Here is a 17,202-nt window from a genome sequence, read left to right on the forward strand (position 1 = left end):
AGAGAGGGAAAGTTTTATACAATCTTTTGTACAGTGGAACAAACATTAAAACAGGGTAAATGTGGAGGAAGATTGGGTGTTATTAGTTGTTGTAATTGTCTTCTTGCACAGTTGTTGCCTGTCCTCCTCTGGTCTCTATAAATAGGTCGTTGTCGGTAAAGAGGATTTGGGTATAGTTTAATTTATAAATATTCCACTTAGTAAATAATATATTTAATAATGCACTGTTAGAACATATAAAGTATGTGAATGATCTCAAATTGGGTATTATGGTTTCCAACCCTACTTCAGGGGTCGCCAACCCTTTTTAAGTTTAGTGACAGTGATGCTATCAGTGAGAGTAAAGGAGGTAGAGCAGGGTCAGGACATCCCCTCTCCCTGGTATATCTCCTTACATGCTGAGGATACAGATGATGAGGGCTAGTGTTATGTACAAGAATTCGGTGGTGGGATTTGCACCAGGGACACAAGTTACACTACGGCTTGGCCTGTAGGTTATATGGCTTTATTCCAGACTTTATTCTCTAAAAATTGTGTATTTTTCATGTGCAAGAGCTTCATTATCTGATCATAAACTGATAACCATCATACCGACAAATGATAACAATGTTGTCAAAGCATGCTGGGAATTGCAGTTCAAGGGATGGAGGGTAGCTTGTTGCCTAGATGTTATTTATTTGCTACTTATGATGGCTTGCAGTGAGAACAATGGTATGTTTTATTTCTCTGTGATCAGAAACTTACTTTGATGCCTGTTTAATTTAACAGGTAATTATAGCTTTTAGTTTAATTACAATACACATTGGATAATGTTTACAAAGCATGTGGCCCCATTCCGCTGTTTGAAGTGTAGCCCTGCACAATATATGAGCTCTGCCTAATACCACAACCCGCTTAATCAATTACAACTTTATTTTGTTCTTCTGCTCAAAATAATACTTGCTGTGGCCTCGTTTAAATAAGTCATGACAGTAACAAGACACTTAGGCTGTCTTTATTTTATGTGCCTAATTTATACATTTTAATTAATTATTGGTGTATACAAATGTGCCTTCCCATGTAAGGTACCTAAATGACACAAAAGACACCATTTAAAGCAATGGCTAGCGTCTGATCATCACCTGAGAGCAAATGGAAAAAAATCAAGCCATTTGTGCATCTACATAACTGAGGTTGTCTCCCAAAATACAAAATTTCCACTGCTTAAGTGTATCTTCTGCTTAATAAAAATTACATTTTGCATTGGCCTCTGTCATTCACCAATGCTGGCTCTGATTCACAATTTTGCTCTCTTGCGATAGCAACCTTAAAAGAATTTTAAGTATTTACTGTTAATATTCATATAGGCAAGAGGAGCGGAATACAGGCTTTAGATCACATTTACTGAACAAAATACAAGGAAAAACAGTCTGCAGCACCATTTCCAGCATCACACAAGTAGTTGTATTGGTTGATTTCTGCTTGTTGCCTAATTTCCATGTTAATACAGTAGGAGCATGAGGCCCAAACCATGTTTTAATAACAAAAGCAAGTCAGTTCAGGACGCACCATATGGAGCAATGAGAAAAGATTATAATCCTTCATCTGGATTAAAATGTTTTGCTGGTACAAAATTGGTGAATTGTGTCCTGGATTGACTTTAACTAAATTTATTGACTGCAATAAAAAAAATCAATGGGTATTCTGTAGGCTGTAAGAGGCATAATAATATTAAAAACATGAATCAATGGGTATTCCATCAGTGTTACTGGCAAATTACACAGTACAAGCCTGTAAAGTACAGACCCTTCCACACCGAGATATTTGTGGACCTCATGATAGCCATTTGTTCAGCACGGAATCGTTTACCTACACAAAGAGAAAAAGTCATGTGGATCGATGTTACATACTACTGATAAAAGAATGATTGGGTGTAGGTGTGACCTGGGTATGAAATAACCAATTAACTTTACAGATAAGGGTTGTAAACAATAAACCTGAGATGTAGATAGAATAAATCTGCACCACCATCTATAGGGCTGAACAGTTTTGTTTATCACTTTAAACTGGCTTCAGTACCGGGTGTGAGCAGGAGGACAAATGAGAAGCTCTAATGTCTGTGATTGCAGCTTCTCACGGTACTCTCGCTCACCCCCTGATGTGAGTGAGTTCTCTGTGCAGTGCTGCGGAATTAGTGACTCTATATAAATAGTTCAGGGGCGCACGGAGCATTTTTAAGGGGGGGTTTCCCCTCCACCTAAAAAAGAAAAGAAAAGCGAGAGCTGCCGCGCATGCGCCCGTGCATGCGGAGCAGCTCCGTTTAGGCAGCACTGTACTATACAGCAGCCGCGGCGCTGTCAAAGAAGCGTCCGCGGCGTTGCTGTATACAATACAGCACCGCCGCGGACTATACTGCGGCTGCTGTATAGTACAGTGCAGCTATATAGGGCACTTTTTTAGTGGAGGGGAGGGGTTTCTGGAGCCCCAGAAACCCCCCCTGCATGCACCACTGTAATTGATGATGATTATATCAAAGTCCAACCTACTTTCACTTTACAACCACCCCCTATTATAATACTGCTCAGTTTAGCTTCACGTATTTCCTAAATCAATCATAATGTTGTCTTTATCATATATGTCACTTTGTGTTTGAAGGTTTTTAGTCCACTATTCCAAGTGCACCTACTAATGTGGGGAAGCTGCAAAATGCGTCCTATTAAAGGAATAGGGATGAATTTGGGTTTCCAGCACCTCTGAACAGCTGTAGAATACTGTGCTCCTACAGGCAACGCTTTGTTTGTTGCTGTTACCTGATCAATCCGTTCATGTGTCCTCATTGAGTAGACCATGCTCTCATGTCCGAGCATGTGCCATGGTGAATAACATGGCTGCTTTGTGTAATTGACTTGTATCATATTGCGGTAGTAACTTCCTCATTTTTGTTCTCCCATTCCGTAGCCACAATTTTGTGAGTAAATTTAAAGGAAAGTGTATGTAGAATGTACTACAAAAGTTACACACATGTGGGACAGAGACATAAAAGCTTTTTGAAGAGCACAGTGGGTCAGCAGGAAACACTGTAGGGGAGCACTGGTGGAAGAATGTTTATGGTCACGGGGAAGGAGAGATTATACACCAGGATCATAGGTCTACATTCAGTGTGAGCTTCTCTTGACTTGGGGATAGATTTACTAAACTGCAGGTTTGAAAAAGTGGAGATGTTGCCTATAGCAACCAATCAGGTTCTAGTTATCATTTATTTAGTACATTCTACAAAATGCCAGCTAGAATCTGATTGGTTGCTATAGGCAACATCTCCACTTTTTCAAACCCGCAGTTTAGTAAATATACCCCTTGGAATATTACGTTTAGATCTTCTCCACTCTTTAGGTGTAACAATACAGAAGAGATAAACACCCTCTAGCTATAGGAAATGCCACCTAATCATGACAAAACAAAACAGTGCTTTTGGTTCATTATTATAGGGCTTCTAATTTGTTGTTACATGACAGGAATGTGTCCTCATATAGTGCTCACTGCTCCCTCTCCTGTGTGTGATGTTATTGCAGAGCTGTGACGCTGAGAGATTTGGGTCAAATCCCAGAGTCAGCTTCTTGTGAATGTAGCAAGGCAAGTTATTTTATCGCTGTTATAGGCACTAAAAACGACATTGTAAGCTCAATTGGGGCAGGGAAAGTGTGCTGCAAAATGGTGTGTAGAAAATTGCTCTAAAATAGTAAATACAAGTTGTATTGGCAGTTACAGTTGCCTGTATAGTCATAAATGTCCCCCATTAGTTACCAATGTAGGTGTTTTTATCAATAAATAAAAAAGTCATTATTATTATTAACATTTATTTATAAAACGCCAGCATACTATGTGGTTATCAGGGATAAATCTGTGTTTGTGAGGACACCCAGCATAAAGTGAATGAAGAAAACTGGAAAAACAAGCGTGGTGTATTTTATAGGCATAGGGGCTGAATGGTAAAATACTCTCAGGACATTCTTATTTCTTCTACAATCTTTAAAGCCCAATGATTTATCATTTCACATTTGCAATGTAGACAGCAGACTTGTAGATGTTTTTTTAAATAAATAATTACATCAGAATCCTTTAATAAAACGTAAAAATAAAATAATAAATAGTAATAATAAAATAATCATTTGACAATGAGAACTAAATAAACAGCATTTTTCACAAGTGGCTTTACTTCTCTCGAGCCTGTATACAGTTTAACATAATGCGGTATGTAACGAGAAGAAGGCTGGGAAAGCCTATTATATAAAGACACTTTATTATATTGGACTTCCCTTAATACTTTTCATCTCCAACTGTAATGCTCAAACCAGGTAAAAGCTAATACCATATTGCAACCTATCATTGTGCAGATTCGATGTCTTTAGCATCTATTATGCACACTGAGAATTAGAAAATGCTCCTTGCATTCTGCATTTCATTGTGCTAACAGTTAGCACCCCACAATTTCAGAGCAGCCACACTACACAGACAACCAGAAGGCAATTTACTCCATGGAGCCACTTTACACAGATCTGCAGCCACACTGTACCTCAGCCACATGAAACTGCCCCTCATCACTCTACATTAGCCTCCAGCCATAATACAATCCCCCACACATATCCCCACGCATTAAACCCTCTACATATTCAGCTCCTACTGACACTAACACTCCCTCTTCTACTACAACTGCATAACGTGTACCTCAGGTAGAAGCAAGGTGCTCTTCAGTCAGTTACATGTAGCTCAAAATAACATTAAATACTAAATTATGAATCATTTACAAACCTAAACAGAAGGGGTGTTTTTAAAACATTTAAATGAACTGGCTTTATATAAATTTACTCAGATTAATGGATATTTTGAATACTTTTAGAAATATTAGGGGAGCTTGGTTAAATATTTACAGTCATAGGGCAGAGTTATATGTTAAATGGGCAGCATGGTGGCTCAGTGGTTAGCACATCTGCCTCACAGCACTGGGGTCATGAGTTCGATTCCCGACCATGGCCTTATCTGTGTGGAGTTTGGATGTTCTCCCTGTGTTTGCGTGGGTTTCCTCCGGGTGCTTCGGTTTCCTCCCACACTCCCAAAAAATACTGGTAGGTTAATTGGCTGCTAACAAATTGACGCTAGTCTGTGTGTCTGTCTGTGTGTGTGTGTGTGTTAGGGAATTTAGACTGTAAGCTCCAATAGGGCAGGGACTGATGTGAGTGATGGTGATGATGATGAAAGAAGGTTAAAAAACCCTTGTTTAGCTAAAGGCTCTGCTGGTTGATGCATTTACATACTAAGCAATCTCACAGACTACTGCAGCATCTGCTGTAACACGATCAGGAGCAGCGTTACTATGTCTCTCTGAAGCCATCACTCGTCTGTTACTATTGAAATAAGTGCAAGCGATATGCACATATTTACATCTTGGTGAATCATATTCTCTCATGGCTGGGAAAAAGCCATATTTTAATGTCATAGAGGAGTGGTATGACATGTTTTTAATTATACCATGCCCGTTACTTGTTTTTAAAAAAGAGGTGTCAGTTTCTCAGGTAAGGGGCCTTCACAGTAAACATTTTGTAAGCTGAACCGGTTTTCACATACTTCCCAACTGTCCTGATTTAGGTGTGATAGTCCTGATTTTAGGAAACTGTCCCTCTATTCTGACAGGACATTTTCCTTCGACTGAGTGAATGTAGTGAGGAATGGAAAGTGGGTTGATGCTGCACGCACCTGGCTTCTTGTGGGCACAGAAAGGTTTCTTTTTAGCAGAGCAGATGGGGGATAGAGATAGCCTAGTGCAGTGGATTCCAAACTTTTTCAGTTCAAGGCACCCTTAGGGTCTCCAAAATTTTTTCAAGCCACCCCTAAGCCAAAATAATTACCAAGTAGTCCTCCGCCTTGCTTACCACTGGCCCTGCCCGAGGCCCCCCTATGAGATGATCTCCAAGGCACCCCAGGGAGCCTAGGCGCACAGTTTGGGAACCACTGGCCTAGTGCTTTGGAAACATAGGCACGCCCCAGGAAGCATGACACGCCCACACACCCTGTTTTTCTGTGAAGTCCACTTTTATTCATTCAATGTTTCAGTTTTTCTCCTAAAATACTCAGAGTTTAGCTTCATTTATGTATTTAATTGCTCGTGAGAGAGAGGGAACATCGGAGCTGTATTTACTATGGCACTTTTTTTTTATATTTGAATACTTTATTATATTGGTTGAAAGGGGCCTAGAAATGTGCTTTCCCATAGGGGTTCAACTAACTGGATGGTGCAAAATGCATCCCATAATAAGTGTAGTGATGAGACCCAATCTCTGAGACCTGAGATGTGGCAGTGAATTCAGTGCCAAATGCAATGAGGAAAAGGCTGTGTGCCCTTCCCCAAAGCAGGGAGCACCTCTGTAAATGCACCCACTTTACCCCTTTGTCTTATTTTAACATTCCTGCAAAAGTAGGCGCACTGGTGAGCCTACTCTGTACCTTGCTAGGAGCACCCTCACTCCCCTTAACTCCTCCCATCGGTTGCTGCACACTTCTGCTCCTCGGCAGTGCCGCCATCTGGCTCTGTAGGCGCTGTGATGGACATCTAGACCTACCTGCGTATATTGAGGCAGGTGTGAGCTCTCTGCTCCCCACCTGTTCTGCTCTTGGTAAATGAGACCCAGTGATCTGTAATGCTCTGATGGTCCTGAGGACAGTCACTACATGAAGCAGAAGAATAAATATTCCCCTAGAAGAATTGACTCCTTCAAGGAGTGTGCTTAAATTAACCAAGTTTCCTAGAACTTTTGTTTGTTGGTTTTTTTACTGGGCTTGGCATTCAATAGTAAATAACAGTGGTTTTAATAATTGAGCGCTGCAGAATCAATGGCGCTATATAAATAAATGGTGATGATGATTGAGCAGGGGTCCTGTTATATGGGTAGTACGGTTTTATATGTAAAATAAATAGGATACTTAGTGCTTCAGATCTTGAACTTATGGAAGTTACATCTTCACTTGACACAGTGCAAAATATGTTAGAACTTTTATATAATTAACCTTTTTATTATTTAATAATTGTTAGTGCTGCATGCACATTGCTTTGAATCAAGCAAGCTACATATGTAGTACTAAATAGTAACGTAAATAATAAAGCCATTGTTTTAAACACTGCATAGGAAAAGTTACTAAATGATAAACGTGCAAACTCTGATAACTAGTGTAGTACAGATGTCCTCGGCTCACAGCTGCAGAGGGATTGTACCTTTAAAAGGCTCAGATTACAAGTAAAAAAAAACAAAACTCCACACCCCTTAGCAGATCCCTATTTACATACAAATACTTCCAGGGCTCACATTTACACCATTCACTGCTTGCTGAGTTTTGCCAAAGAAGTTTGTGAAGAAGCTTTAAATGGATGTCTGCTGAGTGATTAGACCAGATCAAATTCTACACTTCGGATGACTGCTGTTGCCTATTTAATTTCCCTTTTTGGTTGTTTGTGTCACTCTATTTTGCCACAACGTTTTAAAGGGACTTTGGATCATTGCTGGTGGAGCTGCAAGGCACACTGAAATGTCTGGAATATGTTGTCACATGGAGAAGTTAAAATGACCCTGTGAAATTATTTTTTTTTTGCTGTGCTGTTTTGGATTAATTTTAATTCACTGCTTAAGGACTACAAGGGACTTCTGGAAAAGATTCTTGTAGCTCGGCTCTTTCAAACCCAATGGCTCTCCTAACAAGTAAGATTTATATACTATACTTTTTATGCATTGATTTTGCTGTGGTTGTAAAAATGCAGCAAGAACACCCTGTGGCTTTTAAACCAGTCTCTTAAAATAAAATAGGAGAGGCGGAAAGATGATCTATTCTTTATAAGTATACTTCTGTAAGTGCGAACACGCTGTGTATTTTTAGATGGTTTCTGGCCAGTTAAACACAGAGTCCATCTGTGGCTTCCTGAATGGAAACTCTGGGTTTGAATTATCCCTGTAAAAGAGAATGCAAAGGAGATTGCATTAATTACAAGTCTCTGTAGAAAGGTAATAACTGGTTGTTAAAAAAAAAAAAAAGAGAGAGAGAGAATGTAGTTCCCCTGAACTTTGCTTTACCTGCTAGTTTGCAATGGAAAAAACAATTAGTAGTGAAAGCACAGATAAAGGGTTTGGAGTTGGACCTCATGTCACTGCTGGAATCCTGCTGCCTGTAACCTGAGGTGCTAACCCTTTGTTGTCTGCTTCCCTTTGTAATGAAATGGAAATGTATTTCGAATGACCCTTTGTTAACATTTTAATTGTGGCATAGTCAGTTGCATTTATTTGAGAAGTATGAACAAAATTGCATTTTGGCTGTTAAAGAGCATATTGCTTAAACAACTTATAATGAATGTACTGTACAATACTGATGGGTCTTTTTGGGCAAACTTTGCTGCTATTTTCTCAGTAAAATAGAAACCCAGTAAAATAAAATCAGACTAGTCTGTCTTACTAGTGAGCCCTGAAGCTATATCAGTGGCTTTGTTAATCCAGCACTTATACTGGGTGAATTTCCTTAGAAAAATAGAATTAATTACATCCATTTATAACATGGGTAAATTATAAAAGAATTAGCATATGCTACTATGGGAGCAGCCATGTTAAAGCTTATTCATGTCTGAATGCTGAGTTGACAGAGAATTCCAAACCTGTATTGTGGGAGGGGCATTTGCTGGTTGGATACAAGTGAGGTGACCACTTGATGTGCTTCTGGGAGCAGACCTCCCTGAAGTGCAATGTATCTGCAGAGTATAGTAGAAGAAACTTTATTGAAATGTTTACATGAGACTTGCTGATAGGAATCATGACTTTACCTTGTATGAAGGCAGGAAGACAATCTCTGCTTTAAATCTTGTTCTGTTGTGTCCTGAATGATCCCCCCCTTCCCTTTGTTTTAAGGCTCATCTTTGCTCTTTTATGCTTTACAATGAGATAATTACCATTTATTTTCCAATCACTGATTTCATATCACTGCATCTGTTTTTAAGTAGCAAGTACAGCTAACATTGACCACTAATGTACAAAAAAGAATGTGCATTGTTTAGATAAACTAAATAAAGTATTGTACTTAACTAAATTTGTTCAGCAAGCTGTTTGTTCTAGACAAGGCTGACAGAGACTGGAGGTCTGTTCTTCTCTGTCATACTTTACTGAGGGGCAGTTCAGAAGTCACATCTCATCTACTTGGCTTCCCAGTGTCTCAGGAAACTAAAATTCTCTGTACAAACTAATTTAGTGGATTCATCCTCATTGCTTTTTTTATAAGACGCCCCAACAGTTCACAATACTGGACAGACGTTATAACAAATCATGCATAAAAAGAGAAGAGGTACATATGGTTATGAAGAGGGTGTAGATGTGGGACAGAGGTAGAGAGGGCCCTGTTTGTGAGTGTAGCCTAAATTTGTTTAGGATAGAGAGAGAGGAAATAAATAACTTTTACCTTTTGTACAATGCAGCAATGGAAAGTGATTGCAGACACATGTTCTTGCTTGCATATTCAGCCATCATCAATAAGAATCAGGACTTACACCAGACCTGTAGTTGGTGCAAGTGTGACGGCAGAAAAACAGATGCCCAAAGCTGGAATTAGACACTTCTGCGTACGCTCAAGCTTAGCACGCCCTTACTATACATTGACTGTGGGCATAGTAATGATCCTTTGTACTTATGGATTAATTGGACGTTGCTGCATTCTCTGGTGCATGGTTCATTTCTGGGCATGCGCAGTGCGATTTTACACAAAATATGGCATGTATCGGCATTTACATGCCTGTGAATCAGGTCCTAAATATACAACATTTTTAGGTTTTTGGAATAAAGTTTCAGTTTTTGGTTTTAATTGTCCTTTAATATGTATACTCGGTACTAGTTGAAGGTAAGTATTTTACTGCATTAGAATTATATTATCCTGGGAAATTGTATTCATATGCTGGCAACTATACCTTAATATTAGATTTGTGGAAAAATAGCTTTATAGAAACGGAGCTCTTCTAGAGGTTACACCATACTTGCCAACTTGCTAAAGTTGGCTTCCGGGAGCGGTGGGTGTGATGGGGGTGGGGCTCCAAAATGCACGTCATTTTGGCCCCACCCCATGATGTAATAAAGCAAACGCGTCATTTGCCAACAGGGACGGGGCCAAACGCCGCGATTCACCTGGTTTTGGACCTAATTCTGCCCACGTCACTAGGAAGTGGGCAGATTTCTGCCAGATGCGGGAGATTTCCACACTCTCCCGGGAGTCCGTGAGACTCTCGCGAAATGCGGGAGTCTCCCGGACATTCTGGGAGAGTTTGCAAGTATGGGTTACACTAAAATCTGCTGCTCTGTTCATGAACTATTCCGAACATCAATATTCACAAACAAATCATTGCCCAAAATTATACCGAGTGTACTAATAGGGGTTTGTGGACCATATCCGTCAGATGTTTCATCTCCGTGGGAAATTTGTAAAGCCTCTCTCAACACCTGCAACGTATCAGAGATTAGCAGATATTGCTGTCATTACAGAGCATCATATGGGATGAGCACACAGCAAGTAACTGAAGACAAGATAAAGCATAGGCAGTTCATCATATAAATCTGCTGGGTAGTGTTAGGCTGGAGTTATATATGGCCTACTAGAAATCCACAATGTTGCAGTAATGGGACCTGCACGAGCGCGAATCCTAATTGAATATGCCCCATTGACTTGACTACTGCAATTCTCTTCTACAAGGGGTGTTCCCACTCAGAAGCCTACTGACTTATTCACCTCACCAATTCCTCTTTGACAATCTTTGCAGTGACGTCCTTTATCTCTATGAATAAAACAGTATCGCCCTTAACTTAACCTATAAAGCAATACTCCTGAATTTCTGGGAGTCCGGAAGAGCAGTGCAATGGTCATAGTGGTCCTGCCCCCTGCTGTTGTGGGCCAAAAATTGTTATGTCAGTTTAGGGGGTGGGGCTAAATGAGACAATTCACTGAACCCCCGCCCCCATACGCCCACCTGACCTCCCGGAAGACAAAGTATGACCTAATTGAGCTCCACCCTATATATGCAACCTCATCTCAAATTACCTCCCTACTGTGCTCTACTCATACAGCGACCTGTTGCTCTCCATCTCTCTATTACAGGTCTGTGTAACTTCTGGCTCTCCTGGCATTGTGAAACTACAAGCCCCAGCATGCTATGGCAGCCAATTGCCAGCTGTGACTTGTATTTTCACAACGCCTGGAGAGACAGGGGTTGTCCAGACCTGCTCTAATGCATCCTACATCCTGTTCCAAGAAGATGCTGTGTGTTGGTAATTACTGAGGAAAAATAGGCAATGACAATTTTTCGTTTCCAATTGCTTCTTAAATAAAGAGATAAATATTTACTTAAGTGAGTTCCCATACCAATTAAGTCAATGTTTTGTCTCTTTACAAATAAGAAATGTTATTAATGTGTTAAACTTCCTGCCCTCTGTTACAGTTTTTGGTTAACAGCCTGTCTGCAGTGCCCACATATCCTGAAATAGTCAAATAGTCTGTAGAGTGTGTGTGTTTGAGAAGCAGAGTAAACATTAAATCATTGTTATTTATGTGCCATTATAACATGACATACAGGACTAATGATTGTGTACAGATAGTTGGCTGTAGAGATGATTTTGGTCAACCAGTTTATAGCCAGAAACCAATAAATAACCAATAAATGACTTGAGTCTTGGTGCCACATTTTATGTAACCCATTCATTCTATTTTTCTTTACCATACATGTCACAAACACGCTCCCAGCTTCTGTGACTTTGTGGTGTTTGCTGTATGAGGTCACACATGATTCCAGCCCACAGTCTCTCTCTACCTATCACACAGGTATTAGACCTGCTGAATCGCCCCCCACACAAAGCTTTCACCCCCCCCCTCCACATTTCAGGTTTGTCACCACCTATTGAATACAGGCAATAGGACCCCAATATACTATCCCAGACTGGCACACAAGGCTTCTGGCTACCCACAGGCTAGCACAGCCCACACTAGCAAACAAAGGGTCTTCACACCTCTAGACTGTCTTGCAAATGGAAGCACACACTAGGCTTGTTAGTCAAATGTGTCAAGAAATCACACATCGGCATTCAAAGGGTTAACTTGGTCAAGTTATATTCTTCTTAACAAGCTAATAGATTCGTTAGAGTATCAAGGACACCACTTACTATATTTATAGATTTCATATACAAAAGTACAGGGCATTCAAATATAAAAAAATTAACATAACATACATTACAAGCAAAGCAGTTTAAAATAAAAGGGGTTACATTCAGAGTATAAGTTGGCCTTCATCATGCTATTGAGGAATACAGCACTTTTATTGATTTTAAGTGGCATATTTTAAAACTGAATTATTCTTGTCTATATACTATAGCCAAGTCAGCACATGGTCTCTTTGAGCCAGACATCATGCAGAGCGGTTCCTAAAAGTCTATTAGGTGTCAAAACTCCATCCGAGGCCAGGATATATCTCACTGCAGGGGCCTTTGAAGCTGCTACAGGTGACACTGCTATCTTCTAACACTGGGATGTGTAGAGTCACATCAAGCTTTCTGACTTCACATTTTACACTTTAGTAGCTCAATTTATCGATGGATTCATTTCATACCATATTTACAATGCCGTTATGATTCAGGCCTTATTCCCCACAATTACTGTAACTGTAAGTTCTCTATGTTCATGACAATACACTTGCACACTTTACCTACACAATCAATTCCCTTTACAGGAATAATGGCTTGTGCACCCTCCTGCAAAGCTGGGAACATCCATGTAAATGTCCCATCTTGTAGCTATTTATATAGCGCCACTAATTTTGCAGCGCTGTACAGAGAACTCACTCACATCACTTGCCGCCCCATTGGAGCTTACAGTCTAAATTCCATAACACACAGACCAAGAGAGACTAAGGGCAATCTAATAGCAGCCAATATAATGCTAGTATATTTCTGGTTTTTTTGGAGTATGGGAGGAAACTGGAGCACCCAAACGAAACCCACACAAACATGGGGAGAACACACAAACTCCACACAGATAAGGCCGTGGTCAGGAAGTAAACTCATGACCCCAGTGCTGTAAACCAGAAGTGCTAACCACTAAGCTACCAAGTTGCCCTTTGTGGATGGGAGTGGGGCAGTTGCCGATAATGAGGATAGTGAAAGTGATAAATAGGACATATGGATAGGGAGATTATGAGCTGAGAGATGAAGAAGATGACTGAGCTGGACACAGTGATAGAGAAGGGTTATGACATGGAATGTAGGTGGTATAATGTCTGTAAGTGGCGTGAGATCTGTGTAAAAAGGTTGGGAGCTATGTGTATTGCAGGTACCATATACAAATATTTTAGCATTTGCTTGACTTCTAAATCGTAGGGTGACGATGAAGAGCAACACACCAGGAGCTGTTTGGAAATTTTATATTTAAAAACAATAATATTGAGTAGCAGGATTTTAAAAATGCTAAAAGTCACACCTGCAGCCTTCCACACATAACAAGCACTGGAGCTTGTTACACACTAGAACATAGAAAAAACAAACAAGTGGCAGCGCTGGTGTATCTATAAAATAGCATCTTTATTAAAAATATATAAAATATGTAAACAATATTGTTTACATATTTTTTAATAGTTGGATAGCACCAAATCACATATAAGACATTGATCTTGTCCGCTAAACAAATTCAAAGATCCTAAAGATAATACAAAGGAGTATCCAGTGGTAAGTCCAGAGGTGCAAAAATACAATATCATAATTGAAGTATGGTAGTAATGGATGAAACGGTATAAGTTTGCATGTGGAGCTCTAGCTCTATTCAGTGCAGAAAAACGCCTCCTCCTCCACAAGTAAACAGTTGTTATACCTTACAGGGACTGATGATGATTCCAAGATCAGTGCCTCATATGTGATTTGGTGCTATCCAACTAACTCATTGAGCGTGAATATTGTTCACATATTTGATATATTTTTAATAAACATGCTATTTTATAGACACACCAGCACTGTCACTTTTTTGTTTTTTCCTAAATCGTAGTCCTGGTATAACATATACGAATACAAATAAACATTTAAATGTGAAAATACAGCATGCCCCCCATCATGAATGATGACTTGCAATTGGAGATTACTTAGTATTTGTAGCACATTGAATATAGGCATTGTTTTCCCATAGACTGAAATATTCACTTGGCTTTCAAATATTCACTTGGCTTTCCTAGTTTACTTTTCTCCCAGTTAATAGTAGCAACATTTGCAAGGTTTTTTTTCAGTTTTTTAAATTGTTTTATTTGAAACAGCAGATATAACACAAGGGTCACAACAAACACGAATTACAGGATATACAGGTTGTATACAAGGTATTTAACAAAATTTACAAGAATAATACCAATATATACAAGACCCCAGGCTCAGCCTGCAGGGGTTAGAAATATGGTGATTGAGGACAGACCTTTATTTGCATGACCTTTAAGTACCAAATGAAGTTTGAAAAACTGATGTTTTTTAAATTTTATTGTAAAGTGTGGTAGGAGGGAATGGTGTCTTTCTACAGCCATGCGTAGGATACCTGGCAAGAGAGTACACAAGTGGGAATGAATTTATAGGATGTGAAAAAGAGAGGGGAAGGGTAGAAGGGGGAGAGGTACATGTAGTTTTATTGTCTAAATATTAAATAAAGTGGGCCTCAATAGGTTGGAAGTTGCTGCATCCGTGAAGCTTAGGACATATGGTGAGAATAGCTCTAAAAAGGATTTGAAGTTCCTGGAAGGATGATGTTATGGGAGTACCAGGGATCACAGACTTTATGAAAGTTTTTAACTCTATCATGTAGGAGACTAGTTCTATATTCCATGGAGACTGAATGCCAGCATTCCTTGATTGTTGTCATGCTTTCTTCCATTCACTGGCTATTTGAAATTTGGCAGCGTTACAAGTATGGTGGACCAGTTTATGAAAAGATTTCCTATTGATCTATTTAGCTGGCATAGAAGTATAATGAAAGGGTTTTTAGGTAATTGTATATTAGTAATCTGAGTAATCAGTCTAATAAGTAATCCAAAACCAAGATATTACTGGGCAGTCCTGCATGTATGCGGATAGATGGTTTGTAGCTTAGTGGGAACCATGTTTTTGTAGGTGTTTTCTTTTACAGCTGTGTTGATTGAGAGTCTTGCTACACATTGACAAGTGAGTGACCATCCTTTTCTGATCAAGCCAGATCCCAAGGTTCTGTTCCCACGCTTGTTGTTCAAATGGTTCCGCAGATTGTGAGGGAGGTGACAGTATAGTACTATACAGCAAAGATACAGTAACATGTCTTCCAGGGTTGTAGATACATTTACGCTCATTGTGTTGGGGTCTAAGTTTTGAGAATTCTGTCTGAGCCTTTATGAAGCTTTTCAGTTGGATGGATGAAATTGAAGTGTGGGAGGGAGGTTGTAGCGTTTGTGCATGCCCCCAAAGGATTATGGGCCATAGTTACACATATGGAGGAAACTATCTATGTCCAGGGCTGTGCACAGGCTGCAGTGCATCCCAAGGAGAGTGTGGATGTTTCCAGATTGGTGTAAGTGAAGATGGGTTTGGTGCTAGTTTTATTTGTTTACTTTGTCCCAGATCTCCACTGTGAAATGGACAAACCGAGTAGTGAAAACTGAGGCTCCTGGGGCTCCAAGGTTATAAGTGTTCCCCCTGATCCTCTGACTACGCTTCCTCGATATCCACCCATTTTTTAATGCCCAAACTGTCATGCCAGGAGACAATATGGCTCAGTTGGGTGGCATGGTAATATTATTTAGATGTTGGGATATATCCATTATGGACATATTTAGCTTGGCAAGCTCTTCTGTTTCTAGGCCTTTTACAGATACATGTATCACATAACTATTGGAGGGAGCGTAGGAAAGGTACCAGGACTTTTATTGGTAAGGTTTGGAACACATACAGCAGCCTGGTTAAAACCTTCTTGTTTTTGGTGTTGATCCTCCTGAAACACGACATGTGATGGGGAATCCAATTGTTTAAATACCATGTAATAATAGAAAGTAATGCAGGGCAATCAGCTTGGAAAATTTGGCTTTGCTCCTGGAGCCCTCCAGCTACCTAATCTTGCCCATCACTGGTTTACAGCAGTTCACAACAGTGTTCTATAGTGTGCATTGCATTAGTGTGCATTGCATTACAGTATTCTCTATTTGGTCAGACAATTCTTCTGCTCCTTTGTCTTTAAGCTAATTACACTATTCCTTTTTTCAGCTCTATTGTTCAGTAAATATATTTGGCAAAATAACCAGTTACTGTCTCAAAGAGGGTCTTTCCTACTGCCTAAATCAATTATGGCTAACCTGTGACACTCCAGGTGTTGTGAAACTACAAGTCCCAGCATGCTTTGCCAATATATAGCAGCTTATTGCTGGAAGGATATGCTGGGACTTGTAGTTTCACAACACCTGGAGTGTAAATAATTATAAATAATCAATATTGAGTATCAGTGTGCTACTACTACATCTGTTTATATTTTTTGACCATGTGTAGGAGGTGCTTGACAATAACACTTGTGTAGTTTTGCTTATCATATACTTTTTATAGTTATCAAATGTTTTTTTTTTTAATGTTTTGGTTAAACATGGTAGGAGTTTACCTTGTGTTCTCAGTAGAATTTCTTTCACTAGTAACTTATATTCGCTTGATCCAAATGCATTACCATAAAAATATTAAAATATATTTTAATATATAGTATTGCAACATTATTGCGTACTGAATGTAGTTTGTGTTTATTTTTATCGCACTGAATGTTTCTGCACGTAAATAATTGTATCCAAACTAATGATTCCTCTTATCCTTCTCTGAATTGTTTAACATTTGAATGAAACATGATATAACATGGTAGGAAGCTTGTGCTCAAACATTGGCTTAATAATGGAAAAGGTTTTTTAAATTGGATTCATTACCAACACAGAGTGGAGACAGTTATTCTGAGTGATGGAAGCAATATTTAAGAGAATGCCGAGTATCAGGGCACGAAGAACAAGTGATGTCATTGAAGCTTGAGGCATCAATCCTCTTTAAATGCACCAAGTTTGCCTTTCAACACTTAATAGCTCAACAGCTTAATAGAGACAGCCATATTTCTAATACACAAGTCCTCCAACATTCTTTGAGGTGTTGATGGAAAAAC

At 39.4% G+C, this 17,202-nt stretch overlaps 1 protein-coding gene across 2 annotated transcripts in view; it reads left to right on the top strand.

Annotated features, from left to right (window-relative positions):
* Positions 1–17,202, top strand: part of ANK3 (ankyrin 3) — a 517,804-nt gene that overhangs the window by 405,649 nt on the left and 94,953 nt on the right. The window lies entirely within an intron of this gene.

This window comes from Mixophyes fleayi, chromosome 6, assembly GCF_038048845.1.
Source record: "Mixophyes fleayi isolate aMixFle1 chromosome 6, aMixFle1.hap1, whole genome shotgun sequence".
Classification (NCBI taxonomy): domain Eukaryota; kingdom Metazoa; phylum Chordata; class Amphibia; order Anura; family Limnodynastidae; genus Mixophyes; species Mixophyes fleayi.